Raw genomic sequence first — 17,902 nt, 5'->3', positions numbered from 1 at the left:
TTCCTTTGTTTTTTTTTTAAAAAAAAGGGGGTAAGTGGTGCAGGAGAATTGTTTGTATTCTGTCAATCATGTTTTAAATAAACACTGATTGACCAGGTAGGAAGTGTAGGTGGGAAAACCAGACAGAAAGTGGAAATGATGCAAGGAGAGCAGGAGAATTCTGGGAAGGAGGAGGCTGATTCCTCCCACTCCTGCCCAGATCACCAAAGCATCAGGATGTGAGCTGCCCCACTGAAAAAGGTACTGAGCCACATGGCTAAAATAGATCCGAAAAATGGGTTAATCAAGATGTGAGAGTTAGCTAATAAGTAGCCTGACCTAATGGGCCAATCAGCTTTATAACTTATAGAGCTCTCACTGTGATTTTTCTCTGGGACTAAACAGCTGTGGGGCAGGGAGGGAAAGAAGCCCCAACAAGCAGGCCCACTCATGTTACAGAGTCTGAAGCAAGCCAAGGAAAAAAAGCAGTGATAAAAGTCGCCCTTTTTGCATATGACTGCCATGCAGACTAGGGTGGGGATCGTGCCCCTGTGGTTATATGACACAACAGGCTCTAAAACAAATGCCTTACATAGATTCTCCTAATTTTCCTGACAATCCTTTTTATGATAGTATAGCTATATGCAATTTCCAATGAACAATATGAGGCTCAGGGAGTTAAAGTGTCTTACCCAAGGTACAAAGTCACTACATGAAAGAAGAATTTTATCAACAGTTACAAAAGTCATGAAACCATGGAGAAATGATATGATCAGAAAAAATGGATTGGACTTTAGGAGACCTGTGTTTTTGTTATAAATTGCTTACTTGATAGAGGTTTATGGACATGCACAAATTTCTACCCTGCTTTGATCCTCACTTTTCTTATTTTTTAGTGAATGTTTGGACTGTGTTAGCCAATCTTGTGAAGGTAATTGCATGTAGATAACATTTGGAAACCATGAAAGTACAGCAGAAGACATACAGAAAGTCACTGGCAATAAAGTTTGACCTGGAATTTTAGAGGTAAGTTGAATTTGCTGAATGCAGAGGTGTGTACAGACTGTGTTCTGTTAAAAGTGTTTTCTAAGTGTGGAAGTGATAAACATAGACCTTAAGAATTTTTGCCTCTGAAGACAGGAAGGCTGACCCTATGTTACATGTAGGTACTTCTCAAAAAAGCTAGTTTAATTAGTTGTCTTGTTTCTCTCATATATACAAAGTAGAGATATTTTGAAAAGACTAAATAAGATGATCTTTATAGTTCCTGGTCAATATACAATTTCAATATTAGTGAGCTACCTTCACCATTACTTCTATTATTATTATTAAACCCTTGAGTAATTGACATGTTCAGTGTTAAATAAGTGTATTGGTATGGATGTCCATTTACCCATTCGGAAAACATTTATTAACAATTGTAACAGATATGCACTAAACTGATAAGAAGACATGGGAGTGGAGAAAGGAGAGTAAATAAAAATCTAAGTAAAGGAGATAGATCATGGAGAACCAAAATAGCTAAGAAGAAGAAATTGCAGGGACTTAAAAAAAAATCAAGCCAGGTGGTGTGACACAGGCTTTTCATCCCAGCACTTGGGAGGCAGAGGCAGGCAGATATCTCTGAGTTAAAGCCCAGCCTGGACTCCAGATCAAGTTAAGTTCCAGGACAGTTAGGACTGTCACAAAGAGAAACCCCTTTTCAAAAAGGAAACAAACAAAAAAGAAAGTGCAGAGAAGTCTAGATGGATTTTTTAAGCAATGGAACTAAATGACCACAATTCCAAGGTGGTCAAACAGGACAGAGGAAATGATTAATGATAAAAGGAAAGAAGATCAATACAAACTTATACAACTACTCTGGAATTCAGTATGGTGGTTTCTCAGAAAATTGAGAATCAACCTACCTCAAGACCCAGCAATTCCCCTCTTGGGAATATATCCAAGAGATGTCCTATCATACTACAAAAGCATTTGTTCAACTATGTTCATAGCAGTGTTATTTGTAATAGCCAGAACCTGGAAATAACCTAGATGCCCCTCAATTGAAGAATGGATAAAGAAAATGTGGTACATTTACACAATGGAGTAAATTACAATTACTCACTGGTAAAAAAACAATGATATCTTGAAATTTGCATGCAAATGGATGGAATTAAAAAAAAACATTGGCATTGTGAGTGAGGTAACCCAGACCCGGAAAGATAAACATGGTATGTCCTCACTCATTAGTGCATACTAGCTGTAAAGCAAAGGATATTGAGCCTATAGTTCATGATCCTAGAGAAGCTAAGTAACAAGGTGAACCCTAAGAAAAACATACATAGATACACCTGGAAAGGGGAAATAAACAAGATCACAGGACAAAATTAGAAGCATAGGGGTGGGGTGAGTAGGGAGGGTGGAAGGGGGAAGAGAAGTGGAGGAAAGAGCAGGAAGGAGAACTTGAGAGAACAGAAGGAGAGAACAGAGAGTCCAGAAGGAGGAAGGAAAGAGATGAGAGCAAGGAAAGAGGTATTTTGATTGAGAGAGCCATTATGGGGCTAGCAAGAAACCTGGCACTAGGGAAAGTTCCAGAAATTCACAAGGCTGGCCCCAGCTAAGACCCTAAACAATAGAGCAAAATGAGCCTGAATTGGCCTGGCCCTGTAGTCAGACTGATGAATATCTTAAATATCACCACAGAACCTTCATCTAGCAACTGATGGAAACAGAGGAAGAGACCCACAATGGAGCACTGGACTGAGCTCCCAAAGTCCAGTTAAAGAGTGGGAGGAATGAGCATATGAGTATAGAGGTCAAGACCATGATGGGTATACCCACTGAAACAGTCTACCTGAGTTAATGGGAGCTCACCAACACCAAATGGACTGGGAAGGAACAAGCATAGGACCAAACCAGTCTCTCTAAATGTGGTTGACAGTTGCATTGCTGGGGCAGACTGAGGGGCCACTGGCAATGGTACCAGGATTTATCCCTACTGCTTGTTTGGGAACCTATTCTCTTTGGATGGGAGATATGGAAGCCTAGATATGGAAGGGAGGGTCTTGGGCCTTCCCCAAAGCAATGTGTCTTACCCTCTCTGAGGAATGGGTAGGGGTGGGTGTGGGGTAGGTAAAGGGAATGGGAGGAGGGGAGTAAGTGGGAAATGGGATTGGTATGTAAGATGAAAAAAGATAGTTTGTTTTCTTTTTTAAATAAAGTAAAATAATTTTTTTTTAAAAAAAAAGAAAGATCTCTGAGCTGGAGAAAGGTTGGAAGCTCTACATAGAGTCACTGATGACAGAAAGAAAGCAGACATAAAAGGTGCTAATGTGGTGAAAACTACAATATATAATCTTGTGACTGGTTGGATGTAGAAGGAAGGAACTCAGGAAATAAAGGGAAGGATGAAGAGGTAGATGGATAGATACTTGAGTTTGAATGAATGAGTATATGGGTGTATGGACTGATGGATAGCTTGATACTTGAATGGGTAAATGCATGGATACCATGATGGGTGGGAAAAACAATCTTAGATATAAAGCTCTTGTAGACACGTACAATGCTCTCTCCTCAGATTATCAAGACTCTCTCGAGTTAATGATTCCAACTTTGTATACAAAAGATGTTAGTAGTACCTATTTCAAAATAAATAAAACCTCATAAATATGTTTATATTATTGTCTTTCTGGTCTTTGGAAACACTTGTAAGCTGTCACTGTTGTCTTTTGTTTTTGTTTTTCTTTTTAAAAATTTGAAATTGGATAATTTAGATAGATGCTCAGAGAATTTGTATATAACTCTATCCTTTTGTGGAATTAAATGTCTCCATGATATAGCTGAGAACATAAGAAAGAATGTTGTGTTAAATTAATTTACAGTAAAGAATATATTGACCATTAACAAATATTTTTTCCTTATTTGAATAACTATCCTTCTAAACCCAATGCCTGAATTAAATTACGAGGTTGCCTAGATTTGAGTCCAACCCTGCTATTAAAAGTTGTGGAGGCCTGGACCCATATAACATAGCTTAATTTTATGATTCTATTATTTGATGATGAAACAGGGAAGCTATTGAGTTGACCTTCACTTTCGACTTTTTTATGCTTCTGTAAAGATGGCTAGCAAAATAAAAGGACTACCCTCTCTTTCCTAATAGTGACTCTCCACCTGGGAACCTTGAATCACATGATCGCTCTCTCAGCTGCATGTCACCCATGGCTGGATTGCAGTTATAGCTGTAACCTACCATAACCTGCATGCCATTTTTCATTGCTTGTTTTACAAATAGCCTAATTACATCTCAAGTTTGAGTCACTAGGATAACTTTCAGTCACCACAGGTGGCAAAATTTTAATACTTTCTAAACAAGTTGACCAATTATAGTATCTTATTCCTGGTATTCCATAAATCTCCTGTAATCACCCATCCTAAGCCCCGCAGTGGAGTTAAACACAAAGTGTTTTGCCAGCTATTGCTCTATCACTTTCTGGGTTAGAAAGAATGGACACAAAAGTGAACTTGAGTACGAATGGATCAAGTACAGGAAGAAAACTCAATGAAGAATTATTTCTCCTGTGCTAAAATTTTCCCCCTGGATTCAGATCAGGCTTAGAAATCAGAAAATTATGTGCTTAGCCTTGAACATCTGTCTAAGAATTCTGCTCTTCAGAACTTAAATGACTGTAGAGATGCAATGTCAAATAGACACAACAATCAATGCATTCATAGAAGAATGTGACACCAACCATGTGAATAGAGTCCTTTCTAGTGTGTTTCCTTAGAGTTTCCAATTATTGTGGCAATGTGGTAACAAAAGATCACCTCCAATATAGTGTGAAGCAGATATCAGATATTTACATTGAATGCAGTAAAAAAAAAAATAGCAGCATCTAGAAATGTTTCTTCATCACCTCCTCCAACAAACTGAAGAAGAAAGAGGAATTTTCTATACAAATACAACGTGGACTGTGGCCTTCAAATTCTGAAAGATAAAGATAAACTCAACAGTCTTTTGTTGCACAAGGAGGGTGAGCCAGCTAAACATCAGCTTGGCTAGAAATAATCCCAAACATTGGAAATAATATTTTTCTCCCAATGTGGAGCAAATTAAAATTGAAATGTGTTTGGAAACATTCTTTCTTCAAAAAGTCCCACGTGAATACTTCTGTCACAAATCAATATTCTCTCTCATGCCTTGAAGAACACTGAGGTTCATTTGAATAGTTAATTACTTTGGAGTTAGAAGGATAGAAAGAGTTTGGGTAATACAAGATGATTGTTGATTAGAATTTGATTCTGTCTGTGTGAGTTGGCAACAGACAAGATATTTTCTGAGTTCCTTCCCTGCTGCAGACACCTCCTCAGCTTCACACTTTCCTCCTACACCTGGCTTTATGAGAAACCCAGAAACAAATCCACTTGGAGCTGGTGCTAGAGAATGTGCTGCAAAAGTGTACTGTGGGAGGGAAAGCCATGTGGTCATTAAGAATTTCTGAGCTGAGAGTCCCATGAACTTGACCAAATTATTTGACATTTCAGAGACTCATTTTCCTCTCTTATGGAACAGAAAGCAGAGAACTGGTTCATACTGGAAAACACATTTCCCCATACTATGGTGCTTCAAAAGCACTGACATGGGTCCTAGCATATGTTAGGCAAAGCATCAGGGCAAGAAATGAACACAAGCAAAGTGCAAGGCAGATAAACAGGATAAATACTTAGATAAAGGGGGTATAGAGTGTGACTCAGTGGCAGAGCATCTACCTAATATGCCCATGTTCCTAAGCCCCATCACCAAAATGAGACACACACAAAAGACGGGGAGGGGGAAGAAAAGAGGAAAGAAAAGAGAAGACAAAATTATCCTCTGGAATTTCTATGGTGAAAAGAGAGAAATGATACCTGCAGACTATTCTCCACATGTGCACTGTGACATGCATTATGCCCCCTCTCATCACACACACACACACACACACACACACACACACACACACACACACACACAATACATTTGAAGCAATATTAAAACAAAGGAAATAAATGGTGCCAGAAGTCTAGGGACTGGAGAGAATCCTCAAGGGTAACATAAGAAAGAAGCTAGTTGACAGAGAAATTCTGAAATCCCATCTCCACTTATGCTACATACAAAATATGAAGTACGCTTCAGAAAGGTCCTCTAGTATATAAATGCTGGAGAGGTGGGTGCAGTGCAAATAACCCATAAAAGGTCAGTGATGGGGAAACTATGAACCAATCACATCTAATTAGGGTGTGGCTACCTGGGGCCCAGGTAGAAATACTGGGAGATGCAGATGCTCCCCTCTCTCTCTCTGCAGTGCCGACCGGACAAATAGGACGTCAGACCTCCCACTCTTGTAGCGTGAGTTTCCACTTTTCAACTATTAATATATAACTGTTATTCTTGAGCTGGTCTGGTTATTTATCATACCGACCTAATTCCCAACAGGTCAGGGGTGTCTGATCAGGTGTCTTTTGGGCTTTTTCCCCTTAGCTTCCCTGTCCAATCCCATTTTTTCCCTTTCTTAATAAACTGTCTCTGTTTCTATCTCTAACTATGTGTCCCCCAGTAAGGGTTTTGACCTGGGACACAAGGGCCTAAAAACTACAAGTGATCAGATCCATGTCAACAACACAAAAGACAAAAGAGGAAGGGAGGGGAGGGGAGGTGATGGGAGAAGAAAGGAGAGGAGAGAAGAGTGGACTCTTGGGCCCACTACAGGTAGCACACCTGCAGATTGTGTACACCCTACCTAAAACATACACACACACACACACACACACACACACACACAAACCAAAATATATGAGAGCATATGTATACAGATGCACAACATATAGACATTAATAATGATAACAATAATTAAATAAAAGAAAAACTTGATATTTTTTGAAGTAGTTCATATTGACCTGGGGGGAGCTATAATGAGCACAATGTTCAATTTTGGATTTGCTTTTTTTCTTTGCTCATTTAAGGAAGTATTACCACAGCTTTCATACAAATTTATGATTACATAATTAACTCAGCTGTAAATCCATTTAAAGAGATTGTTTAACAAAGAAGATAAAAATATACATGTATTTCTTGCTATAAAATACTCAGTCCAGAAACTGGGGTCTTTTCATCTTGTTATCTTGGGAGTTAAAAGAGGTTTGCTTCTAGAATTTGATATTAAAATTTGGTAAATGACATCTAACTTGTACCTACATCTGGATTTTATATGCTCAAACACCCCACTGCTTGCTGACTCTCCATAACTGGCCCTCCACAATCTACTTGATGCCTTCTTCCTCTTCTTTCCTCCCATTTCCCAGTCAGGGGTGCATTTGAGCAACTGCTAGAAAATGGCACAAGATGGTGCATATTTGTTTCTTCCTTTGAAATCTTGTAAGTTTTATTCCTCTAGGGCTTATGAGTTATAATATATGGACAGGACAGCCTGTGCTGTGATTTGCAAGAGCAGCTTATATAATATAAGGATTGAACTTGAACATCCTCTGCCTGCTACTGATATCCAAACAAGCATTTATTACACCTACCTAAACTGTGTGTGTGTCAGGGCTTAGTTCTGTCCAATGTAGGATCCCTAGCTGTTGGTCCATGAGCTTCCGTGATCCCAGGTAAGTTGTTTCTGCTTTGTGATGATCTTAGACATCCCTGGCTTGTACAATTCTTTCTCTTTCTCTTCAACAGAATTGCTGGCGCTCAGCTCAGTGCTTGGCCATGGATCTCTGCACTTGTTTCCATTAGTTATTGGATGAAGGCTCTGATAACAATTAGGGTAGTCACCAATCTGAATACCTTCTCCACTATTACTAGGAGGCTTAGTTGAGGTCATCCTTCTGGATTCCTTGGAATTTCCCTGGCACCAGATTTCTCCCTAACCCCAAAATGACCCCTCATCAAGACATCTCTTTTATTATTCACCACTTCCATCCCACCCCCAACTCATCCAAAAGATCTCTCATGTTCCCATCCCTTAACCCTGCACTCAGTATACCCAAAAGATCTCTTCTATTTCTCCTTTCCAAGGAAATCCATACCTCCCTTTTGGGCTTTTCTTGTTAACTAGCCTCTCTGAGGCTGTGAATTGTAGTGTGGTTATTCTTTACTTTACAATTAATATCTTATGAGTGAGTACATAGCATGTTTGTCTATCTGAGTCTGGGTTACGTTACTTAGGATGATTTTTTTTCTAGTTCTATCCATTTGTCTGTAAATTGCATGATGTCATTGTTGTTACAGCTGAGTAATGTCCCACAGTGCAAATGCTCCACATTTTCTTTCTCTTTTTTTTTATTTTTTTGAGACAGGGTGTCTCTGGGTATCTCTGGCTGTACTGAAACTCACTCTGTAGACCAGGTTGGCCTCAAACTCACAGAGATTCACCTGCCTCTGTCTCCCTGAGTGCTGGAATTAAAGGTGCACACTGCCACAGCCCAGCATGTCACTTTTTTTATTCATTCTTTGGTTGATGGGCGTTTAGTTGTTTCCAGGTTATAGATATTGCAAATAATACTGCTATGAAAATGGGTGATCAAGTGTCCTTGTTGCATATGATCAAATGTCCTTTCAGTATAGGCCCAAGATTGGTCCAGTAGGGTCTTAAGGTGCATTGCTTCTCAATTTTCTGAGAAATGTGCATATAGATTTCCAAACAGGCCGTCCAAGCTTACATTCCCACCAGCAGTGGAGGAGTGTTTTCTTTTCTCTACATCCTATCAAAAAAAAAAAAAAACCTGTTATTTAAGTGTTTAATCTTAGCAAATTTGACAGGTGTAAGATGGTATCTCAGAGTCATTTTGATTTGTATTTCACTGATGTAGGGCATTGAACAATTCTTTAAGTGTACCATGGAAATTTGAGATTATTCTGTTGAGAATTCTCTGTTTAGATCAGTACCCCCATTTTTACTTGAATTATTTCTTCTTTTGATGTATAGTTTACTGAGCTTTTTATATTTTGGAGATCAGCCCTCAGTCAGATGTGGGGTTGGTGAAGATATTTTTCCATTCTGTAGGCTACTGTTTCTTCTTATTGACAGTGTCCTTTGCCTTACAGAAGCTTTTCATTTTTAGGAGGTCCCATTTATGAATTGTTGATCTCAGAGTCTGTGCTACTGGGGTTCTTTTCAGGAAGTCGTGACCTGTGCCAATGTGTTCAGGGATGCTACCCACATTCTCTTCTATCAGGTTCGGTGTTACTGGATTTGTGTTAAGGTCTTTGATCCACTTGTACATGAGTTTTGTGCAGAGAGATAGATATGGATCTATTTTCATTCTTCTACATGTTGATATCCAGCACCATGTGTTGATTTTTTTTCCATTGTATAATTTTGGCTACCTTGTCAAATATCAGGATTTCAAAGGTGTGTGGATTTATGTTAGGTTCTTTGATTTTGTTCCATTGATCCACCAATACCACATGGTTTTTATTACTATAACTCTATAATAAAGCTTAAAATCATGGATGGTGATTCCTCCAGAGTTCCTTTATTGTATAGAATTGTTTTAGCAGTTCCATTTATTTTTTCCGTATAAAGTTGAATGTTGTTCTTTCCAGGTATGTGAAGAATTGTATTGGAATTTAATGGGGACTGCACTGAATCTGTAGACTGTTTTTGGTAAGATTTCCATTTTTACTATGTTAATCCTATTGATCCATGAGCATGGGAAATTTTTCTATGTTCTGATATCATCTCCAATTTCTTTATTCAAAGACTTAAAAATCTTGTCATACAGGTCTTTCACTTGTTTGGTTAGTTACCCCAAGATATTTTATTTTATTTTTTACTATTGTAAAGGGTGTTGTTTCCCTGTTTCAGTACTGTAGCTCTGAGTAGAGTTTGAAGTCAGGTATCATGATGTCTGCAGAAGCTCCTTTATTATACAGGATTGTTTGTGCTATCCTGAGTTTTTGGTTTTTCCATATGAATTTGAGTATTGTTCTTTTGAGTCCTGTGAATAATTTTGCTGGGTTTTTGATTGATGTTGCAGTGAATCTATAGATTGTTTTTGATAAGATTGCCATTTTCACTGTGTTAATTCTACCTACCCAAGAGCATGGGAAATCTTTCCACTTTCTGGTGCCTTCTTCAGTTCTTTTCCTTCACAGATTTAAAGATCTTGTCATACAGGTCTTCCATTTATTTGGCTATAGTTGCTCCATATTTGCTCCACAAATATTTTATATTATTTGTGGCAACTGTGAAGGATGAGGTTTCTCTGATTTCTTTCTTGACTCACTTATCATCTGTGTAAGGAGCTGATGTTTTTGAGTTAATCTTGTACCCTGCTACATTACTGAAGTTGTTTATGAGTTGTAGAAATTCCTTGGTAGAATCTTTGGGGTCCATTATGTAAACTATCATGTCATCAACAAATAGTGATAGTTTGACTTCTTCTCTGATGATTTGTGTCCCCTTGATCTCCTTTTGTTGTCTTATTGCTCTAGCTAGAATCTCAAGTACTATAATGAAAGGGTATGGTGAGACTGGACAACCTTGTTCTGGATTTCAATGGAATCACTTTGAGTTTCTCTCCATTTAGTTTGATATTGGCTGTTAGCTTGATGCATAATGCCTTTATTATGCTTAGGTATGTTCCTTGTATTCCTCCTCTCTCTAAGACATTTATCATGAAGGGATGTTGTATTTTATCGAAGGCTTTTTCAGTGCCTAATTAAATAATCATTTGTTTTATTTTGGTTTTCATTTTGTTTATATAGTGGATCACATTGACAGGTTTTTATAAGTTGAACAATCCCTGCATCTCTGAGATGAAGCCAACTTGATCATGGTGGATGATTTTTCTGATGTGTTCTTGGATTCAGTTTGCCAGTACTTTATTGAGCATTTTTGCATCAATGTTCATGAGGGAGATTGGTCTTTAATTCTCTGTCTTAGTAATGTCTTTGTGTGGTATCGGGGTATTTGTAGACTCATGAAAAGAGTTTGGCAATGTTTCTTTTGTTTCTATTGTGTGGAACAATTTGAGTATTAGTTCTTCTTTAAAAATCTTGTAGAATTCTTAGCTGAAAATAACTGGTTCTGGGCTTTGGTATTAGTTCTTCTTTATTGGTCCTGGGAAGTTGGTATTAGATCTTATTTAAAAATCTTGTAGAATTCTGAGCTGGAAATATCTGGTCCTGGGCTTTTTTTGGTTGGGAAACTTTTGATGACTGTTTCTATTTCTTTAGCATTTATAGGTCTATTTAATTTGCTTATCTGGTCTTGATTTAATTTTGGTAAGTGATATTTATCCAGAAAGTTGTCATTTACTTTATATTTTCCAATTTTGTGGAGTACAGGTTTTCAAAATATGACCTAATGATTTCTTCCGTATCTGCCCTTTAAATTTCTGATTTTGTTAATTTGGATATTCTCTTCCTGCGTTTTGGTTAGTTTGGATAAAAGTTTGTCAATTTTGCTGATTTTCTCAAAGAACCAACTCTATGTCTCATTGATTTTTTGTATTGTTTTCTTTGTTTCTATTTTGTTGATTTCAGCTCTCTATTTGATTATTTCCTGTCATCTAGTGCACCTGGGTCAGTTTGCTTCTTTTTGTAGTATAACTTTCATGTGTTCTGTTAACTGAATAGTATGAGGCTTTTCCAGGTTCTTTATGTAGACATTTAGTGCTATGAACTTTCCTCTTAACACTGGTTTCATTTTGTCCCATGAATTTGGGTGTGTCGTGTGGTCATCTTTGTAGATTTTTTTTTTTAATTAGAGCCTGTCCTAGAACTAGATCTTGTAGACGAGGCTGGCCTTTATGTCTTCCTTGACATTGATGATTCAGGTGAGCATTGTTTAATTTTCATAAGTTTGTGAGCTTTATGAAATTAGTGTTACTATTGAATTCTAATTTTAAGCCATGGTGATCCGATAAGATACCTAGGGTTATTTCAATTTTTTTTGGTGTCTGTTGAAGTTTTCTTTGTTACCAAGTATGTGGTCAACTTTTGAGAAGGTTTCATGAGGTGCTGAGAAGTATATATGTTCTTTTATGTTTGGATGGAAAGTTCTATAGATGTCTGTTAAGTCCATTTGTGTTATAACATATCTGTTAGTTCCCTTATTTCTCTGTTAATTTTCTGTCTGACAGACTGTCCAGTGGTGAGATTGCGGTGTTGAAATCTCACACTCTTGGTGTGTGGAGTTTAATGTATGATTAAGCTTTAGTAGTGTTTCTTTTAAATGTGAGGGTACCCTTGTATTTAGGGCATAGATGTTCAGTATTGAGATTTCCTCTTGATGGATTTTTCCTGTTACAAATATAAAATGTCCTTTTTTGTCTCTTTTGATTGATTTATTTTGAAGTCAATTTTTTAGATATTAGAATAGCTACACCAGCTTGTTTTTTAGGTCCATGTGATTGGAGAATTTTACCTTTATTTAGAGGCTATGTTAGTCTTTGAGCCTGAAGTGTGCTTCTGGTATGTAGCAAAAGGATGGATTCTGTTTTCACATCTAATCTGTTAGCCTGTGTCTTTTTATATGTGAGTCGTGTCCATTGATATTAAAGAATATTAATAACTAGTGATTGCTACCTCCTGTTATTTTAGTTTTCATTGTTGGTGATATGTTTTGTTTTGTTTTGCTTTGTTTTGCGGGACATGGGAGGTTTGAGACAGGGTTTCTCTGTAGCTTTGGAGCCTGTCCTGGAACTAGCTCTTGTAGACCAGGCTGCCCTCAAACTCACAGAGATCCGCCTGCTTCTGTCTCCCAAGTGCTGGGATTAAAGGTGTGTGCCACCACTGTCCAGTCTAGTTATTTTGTCTGTTTTCCCCTACTGTCAGATCATCTTCTGTCCATGTTTTTGTGGATGTAACTAATCTACTTAGGTGGAGTTTTCCTTCTAGTACTTTGTGTAGGGCTGGGTTTGTGGCTTGGTATTGGTTAAATTTGGATCTGTCATGAAATATCTTGTTTTGTCCATCTATGGTGATTGAAAGTTTTGCTGAACATAGCCATCTGTGCTGGCATCCTCAAGGTGTTTTTCTTGTATATAGAAAAAGAATGAATCCAGTTTTATCATCTTTTCTGTTAGCCTGTGTTCTTTTATTGGCAAATTGAGTCCATTGGTATTATAGAGATATTAATGACAGGTGGTTTTTCATTCCTATTATTTTTTGTTTTGGTGGTGTTGGTGATAGTGTCTCTGTGTGTCTTTGTGTCTTTGTATGTCTCTGTCTGTATGTGTTTCCCTTCTTTGAATTTTGATAATGTGAGAATATCTGTTACCTGTGTTTTTGTGGATACCGCTAACTTTCTCAGGTTAGAGTTTTTCTACTACTACTTTCTGCAGGTCTGCGTGGTAGATAGGTATTGTTTAAATCTGGCTAGGCTATAGCTATGAAGGGAAAAGTATCCTGACTGTTGCCAGCCAAGCTGTACCTACAGCTGTCTTCTCATGGGGCACGGATTCCCAACGGATTGTAGCAACCTTCCTCCTGTTCAAGAAAACTGTGGAGCAGCTCTTCACTCTGCAAAGAGTTTCCCAGCAGTGAAGTTTGTTATTTCTTTGATACACCCCACTAAAGGAGTTTCCCAACAGAGGTGCCCATTGCTTCTTTGCTCCATTGTGCAAAAAGAATTTCCTAGCAGAGATTCTGCTCTGCTCCACTCCAGTAAAAGGTTTTCATCAAAAATTTATTCAAGAGATTTATTGGGAGGGAGAAATCCAGGAGAGTGGCTGTTTCTGCCAAGGTGAAAATAGACAGTTCCCAACTAAACAGGCACAGGGCCTATATGGGGCTTAGGGGTTAGTTTTTACAGGATGAAGATTTTCAGTTTGGGAATTAGTCATTTTTCAATTCCTGAGCTTGGATGAGCTCAGAGATTGCCTGGATTTATTGCTCAGGGATTGGTTGGTTTTTCTGTTTACGGACTGATTAGGTTTGTGCTGAGTTGGCCAGGGGCAGTGTGAGTTTCTTTAGTTCTGGTGGCAGGGCCAATGCATGTTTCTTTCACTGGCCCTTTTAAATCTTTCAGCTCTACTGTCAGAGCCAGGGTGTGCTTCTTTCATTGGCTCTGTTTTCATAATCAGGGTGTGTTTCTTTAGCTGACTTTGGTTCTAGGTTCAGGGTACATTTCTTTGGCTAACTTTTTAACCCTGCAATGGTGATTAAAACTATTGATGGATTGAGTAGTCTGGGCTGGCATCTGTGGTCTCTTAGTGTCTGAAACATGTCTGTCCAAGAGCTTCCAGCTCTTAGAGTCTCCATTGAGAAGTCGGGTGTTATTCTCATTAGTCTGCCTTTATATGTTGTTTGGTTTTTGTCTTTTCAAGCCTTAATAGTCTTTCTTTATTCTCTATGCTTGGTTTCTGTTTATCATGTGGTGAAGGTTCTTTGTTTTTTGGTCCAGTTTATTTGGTTTTCTGTAAAAAACAGTTTATTTGGTTTTCTGTGCCTTTATAGGTATGTTCTTCTTTGGGTTGGGAAGTTTTCTTCTATAATTTTGTTGAAAATATTTTCTGTGTTCTTGGGTTGAAGACCCTTATTCTTAACATCACTTAACCAAAGAATATTGGGCCAAAAGATCGGCACCATGTACAACTTACTGATAGTGTCTCCTGGGTAATTTGATTTAAAGACAAATTCCTAAGGCTGCAGAGGTTAGCACTTGCTTCTCTGGCAGTGAACACAAACTAGTTGCCAGCACCCTTGTGGCAGTCTATGGCCATTTGTAACTCCAGTTCCAGGGGATCTGATGCCCATTTATGGCCTCTGCAGCAAGAAAACATGCATGTGGTGTACATTTATACATGAAAGCAAACACTCATACACATGAAAAAAACTAAGAAGATACAAAGCTATTTAAATTTCAATGACTTATTCTGTCATGGATTTTTTGGTTTTAGTGGTGGATAAATGCAATACTGAAAGGACAAAATTTAATGTGAAACTTCACAGCTTCCATTTTAGATGCCAAACAATATAAAAGTTCATTGGGTTGTATGATTTGGGGTATGTTTAACTTTTGTGTGTGATGTTTTTAATTATTTGAAAGATTTTAGAGTGTTTGGGGGATTTGTTGTTGTTGTTGTTCATTTGTTTTTCAAGGCAAGGTTCAATTATGTTAACCCTGGGTATTTTAGAATTTTCTCTATAGACCAGACTGGCCTCAAACTCAGGCGGATTTACCTGGTTCTGCTTGCAAAGAACTAAAATTAAAATCATGTGCCACCATGGTCTGGTATAAAAATTCTTAAAATAAGTAAGTAAATCTTAAATACAAATTCCTGAACTTTCTCCAATACAGTTGGATTGAAGTATCTAGGTTGAAAATATTTTTTTAAGGTTTTCCCTTTTGATGCTTTATAGACTTTTAGTAAGAATATATATTGTTAAATATGCTATGGAAATCCATAGAGAACTATTGCAAAAGGAATGGCGGGCTGCGAGTTCCTGCCGCCCAGCTCCTGGCTGCCTGGCTAGCTTATGTCCCGAAATAATTACACGAAAACTGTATTCCTTTAAACACTGCCTGGCCCATTAGTTTCAGCCTTTTATTGGCTAATTCTCACATCTTGCTTTAACCCATATTTAGTAATTTGTGTAGCACCACGAGGTGGTGGCTTACCAGGAAAGATCCTAACCTGTGTCTGTCTCAGAGAGGAGAGCCATAATGTCTGCCTCATTGCCTTCTTCCCAGCATTTTGTTCTGTCTACTCCACCCACCTAATTTTCCAACCTATCAGGCCAAGCAGTTTCTTTATTAATTAACCAATTAAAGCAACAGAAATACAGAAGAATCTCCTACATCAGAGAACTTTCTTAAATAAAAAATATAACTAACATGGGATTAAGCTATTCCACCCCTGAACATATCTAAGGGAATCAAAGTCAGCTACAATATGGATACATGCCTACCTGGTGTGGGAAGACCTTCTATATATGTGTTGCTTTTATTGGTAAATGAATAAAGAAGTTGTTTTGGCCAGTGGCTTAGCACAATAGAGCTAGGCAGGAAAAACTAAACTGAATGCTGGGAGGAAGAAGGCAGAGTCAGGAAGACACCATGCAGCATCCACTGGGGACAGATGAACTGGAACCTTACTGGTAAGCCACAGGCACATGACAATATATAAATTAATAAAAATGGGTTAAATTAAGATGTAAGAACTAGCAAATCAGAAGCTAGAGCTAATAGAACAAGCAATGGTTTAATTAATACAGTTTCTGTGTGGTTATTTCTAGTCTGGGCAGCTGGGAATGAGCAAGTTGCCTCCTCCAACACCTACCCATGTTAATTGCAACACTATTCACAACATCAAAGTTATACAGTAAGCCTAGGTACTCCCAAAAATGTATAGATAAAGAAAGAAATGTAAATGAATATCACTGAAATGAATAGAGATATCATTTGTAAAAAATTGCATGGAGCCATAATTGTGTTGAACAAAACAAACCAGGAAGAAAATATTGTGTATGTTTCTCATATTTGAAATCTAGAAGAAAAAACAACACACAAAAGTGAAAGGGGACAACCATGATGAAGTGTGATGGAAAAGGGAAGGGATGAAAAGAGAGGGTAGAAAGAGTAAATAAAATAAAACTATTTCGAATACTTTGCATGAAAATGTCTCAATAAGACTAATCCCATCCCATCCCCAGACTCGATTTGAGGAATATCAGTATTATTTTTGCCTTTGAAATTCTTGTAGAATTCTGCACTGAAACATTCTGGCCCTGGGTTATGGTTTTTATTTGTTTTTGTTGTTGTTGGGAGATTTTTGATGACTATTTCATTTATTTTTTGGCTATAGGTCTATTTAATTTGCTTATCTGGACTTGATTTAATTTTAGTATGTGGTATTTATCCAGGAAACAGTTCATTTCCTTTAATTTTTCCAATTTTGTGGATACAAGTTTTTGAAATATGATGTGAAGATTCTCTAGATTTCCTCCATGTCTGTTGTTATGATTTCCTTTTCATTTCTTATTTTGTTAATTTGCATATTCTCTCTCTGACTTTTGGTTAGTTTAGATAAATGTTTGTCTATCTTGTTTATTTTCTCAAAGAACCAATTATTTGTCTTATTGATTCTTTGTAATGTATATTTGGTTTTAATTTTTTGTGAAGACAACCATAGTATGTATGGAGTCTAATGGAGTAAGCTGATAGACAAACATAAGAAAGAAGAAAATACAGTCTTCTGAAGGAATGTTGAACACAAGACGTGAAGGGGTGGTTTGTTTTCTAATAGAGTAGAAACTGCTTCTTTCTCTAATGCAAAAAGGAAAATGTGGCCAAATGATCACATTCTTTTTTTTTTTTACTTTAAAAAGATACTAATCCAAAGTCCCACTTCCTCCCCTCCTCCCACTCCCTCTACATATCCTTCCCCTTACCCCCTCCAATCTTAAGAAAGGGCAGGGCACCCTACTCTGTGTAAAGTCCAAGGCCCTCCCTACTACATTTAGGTTGAGCAAGGTATACATCCAAAAAGAATAGGATCCCAAAAAGTCAGTACATGCAGTAGAGACAAATCCCAGTGCTATTGTCTTTGGCCCCTCAGTCTGCCCCAGCTGTCACCGACATTCAGAAAGACTAGTTTGATCCCATACTCATTCATTCCCAGTCCGGTTGGAGTTGGTGCTTCCATTAGCTCAGGCACCTTGTCTCAGCGGGTGGACTAACCCCTCCCAGTCCTGACTTCCTTGCTCATATTCTCCTCCTTTCTCTCTCAAACTGGACCTTGGGAGCTCAGTCCAGTGCTCTGATGTGGGTCTCTGTCTCTGTTTCCATCTGTTGTTGAATGAAGGTTCTATGGTGATATTTAAGATAATCATCAGTCTGACTACAGGGCAAGGCCAGTTCAGGCACTCTCTCCTCTATTGCTTAGGGTCTTAGTTGGGGTCATCCTTGTGGATTCCTGGGAATTTTTCTAAAGCCAGTTTTCTTGCTAA

At 37.9% G+C, this 17,902-nt stretch overlaps 1 long non-coding RNA gene across 1 annotated transcript in view; it reads left to right on the top strand.

The window, feature by feature from the left end:
* Positions 1-873: 873 nt before the first annotated feature.
* LOC146890314 (uncharacterized) overlaps positions 874-17,902 on the top strand; it is a 48,987-nt gene continuing 31,958 nt past the window's right edge. Inside the window, exon 1 of the long non-coding RNA XR_014998985.2 lies at positions 874-1,005. This is a non-coding gene — a long non-coding RNA (uncharacterized LOC146890314). The remainder of the gene's footprint in view (positions 1,006-17,902) is intronic.

Source organism: Myodes glareolus, chromosome 22 (assembly GCF_982192425.1).
Source record: "Myodes glareolus chromosome 22, mMyoGla1.1, whole genome shotgun sequence".
Classification (NCBI taxonomy): Eukaryota; Metazoa; Chordata; class Mammalia; order Rodentia; family Cricetidae; genus Myodes; species Myodes glareolus.
The sequence above is the reverse complement of the archived record's forward strand: the minus strand, read 5'-3'. Positions and strand labels throughout refer to the sequence as shown.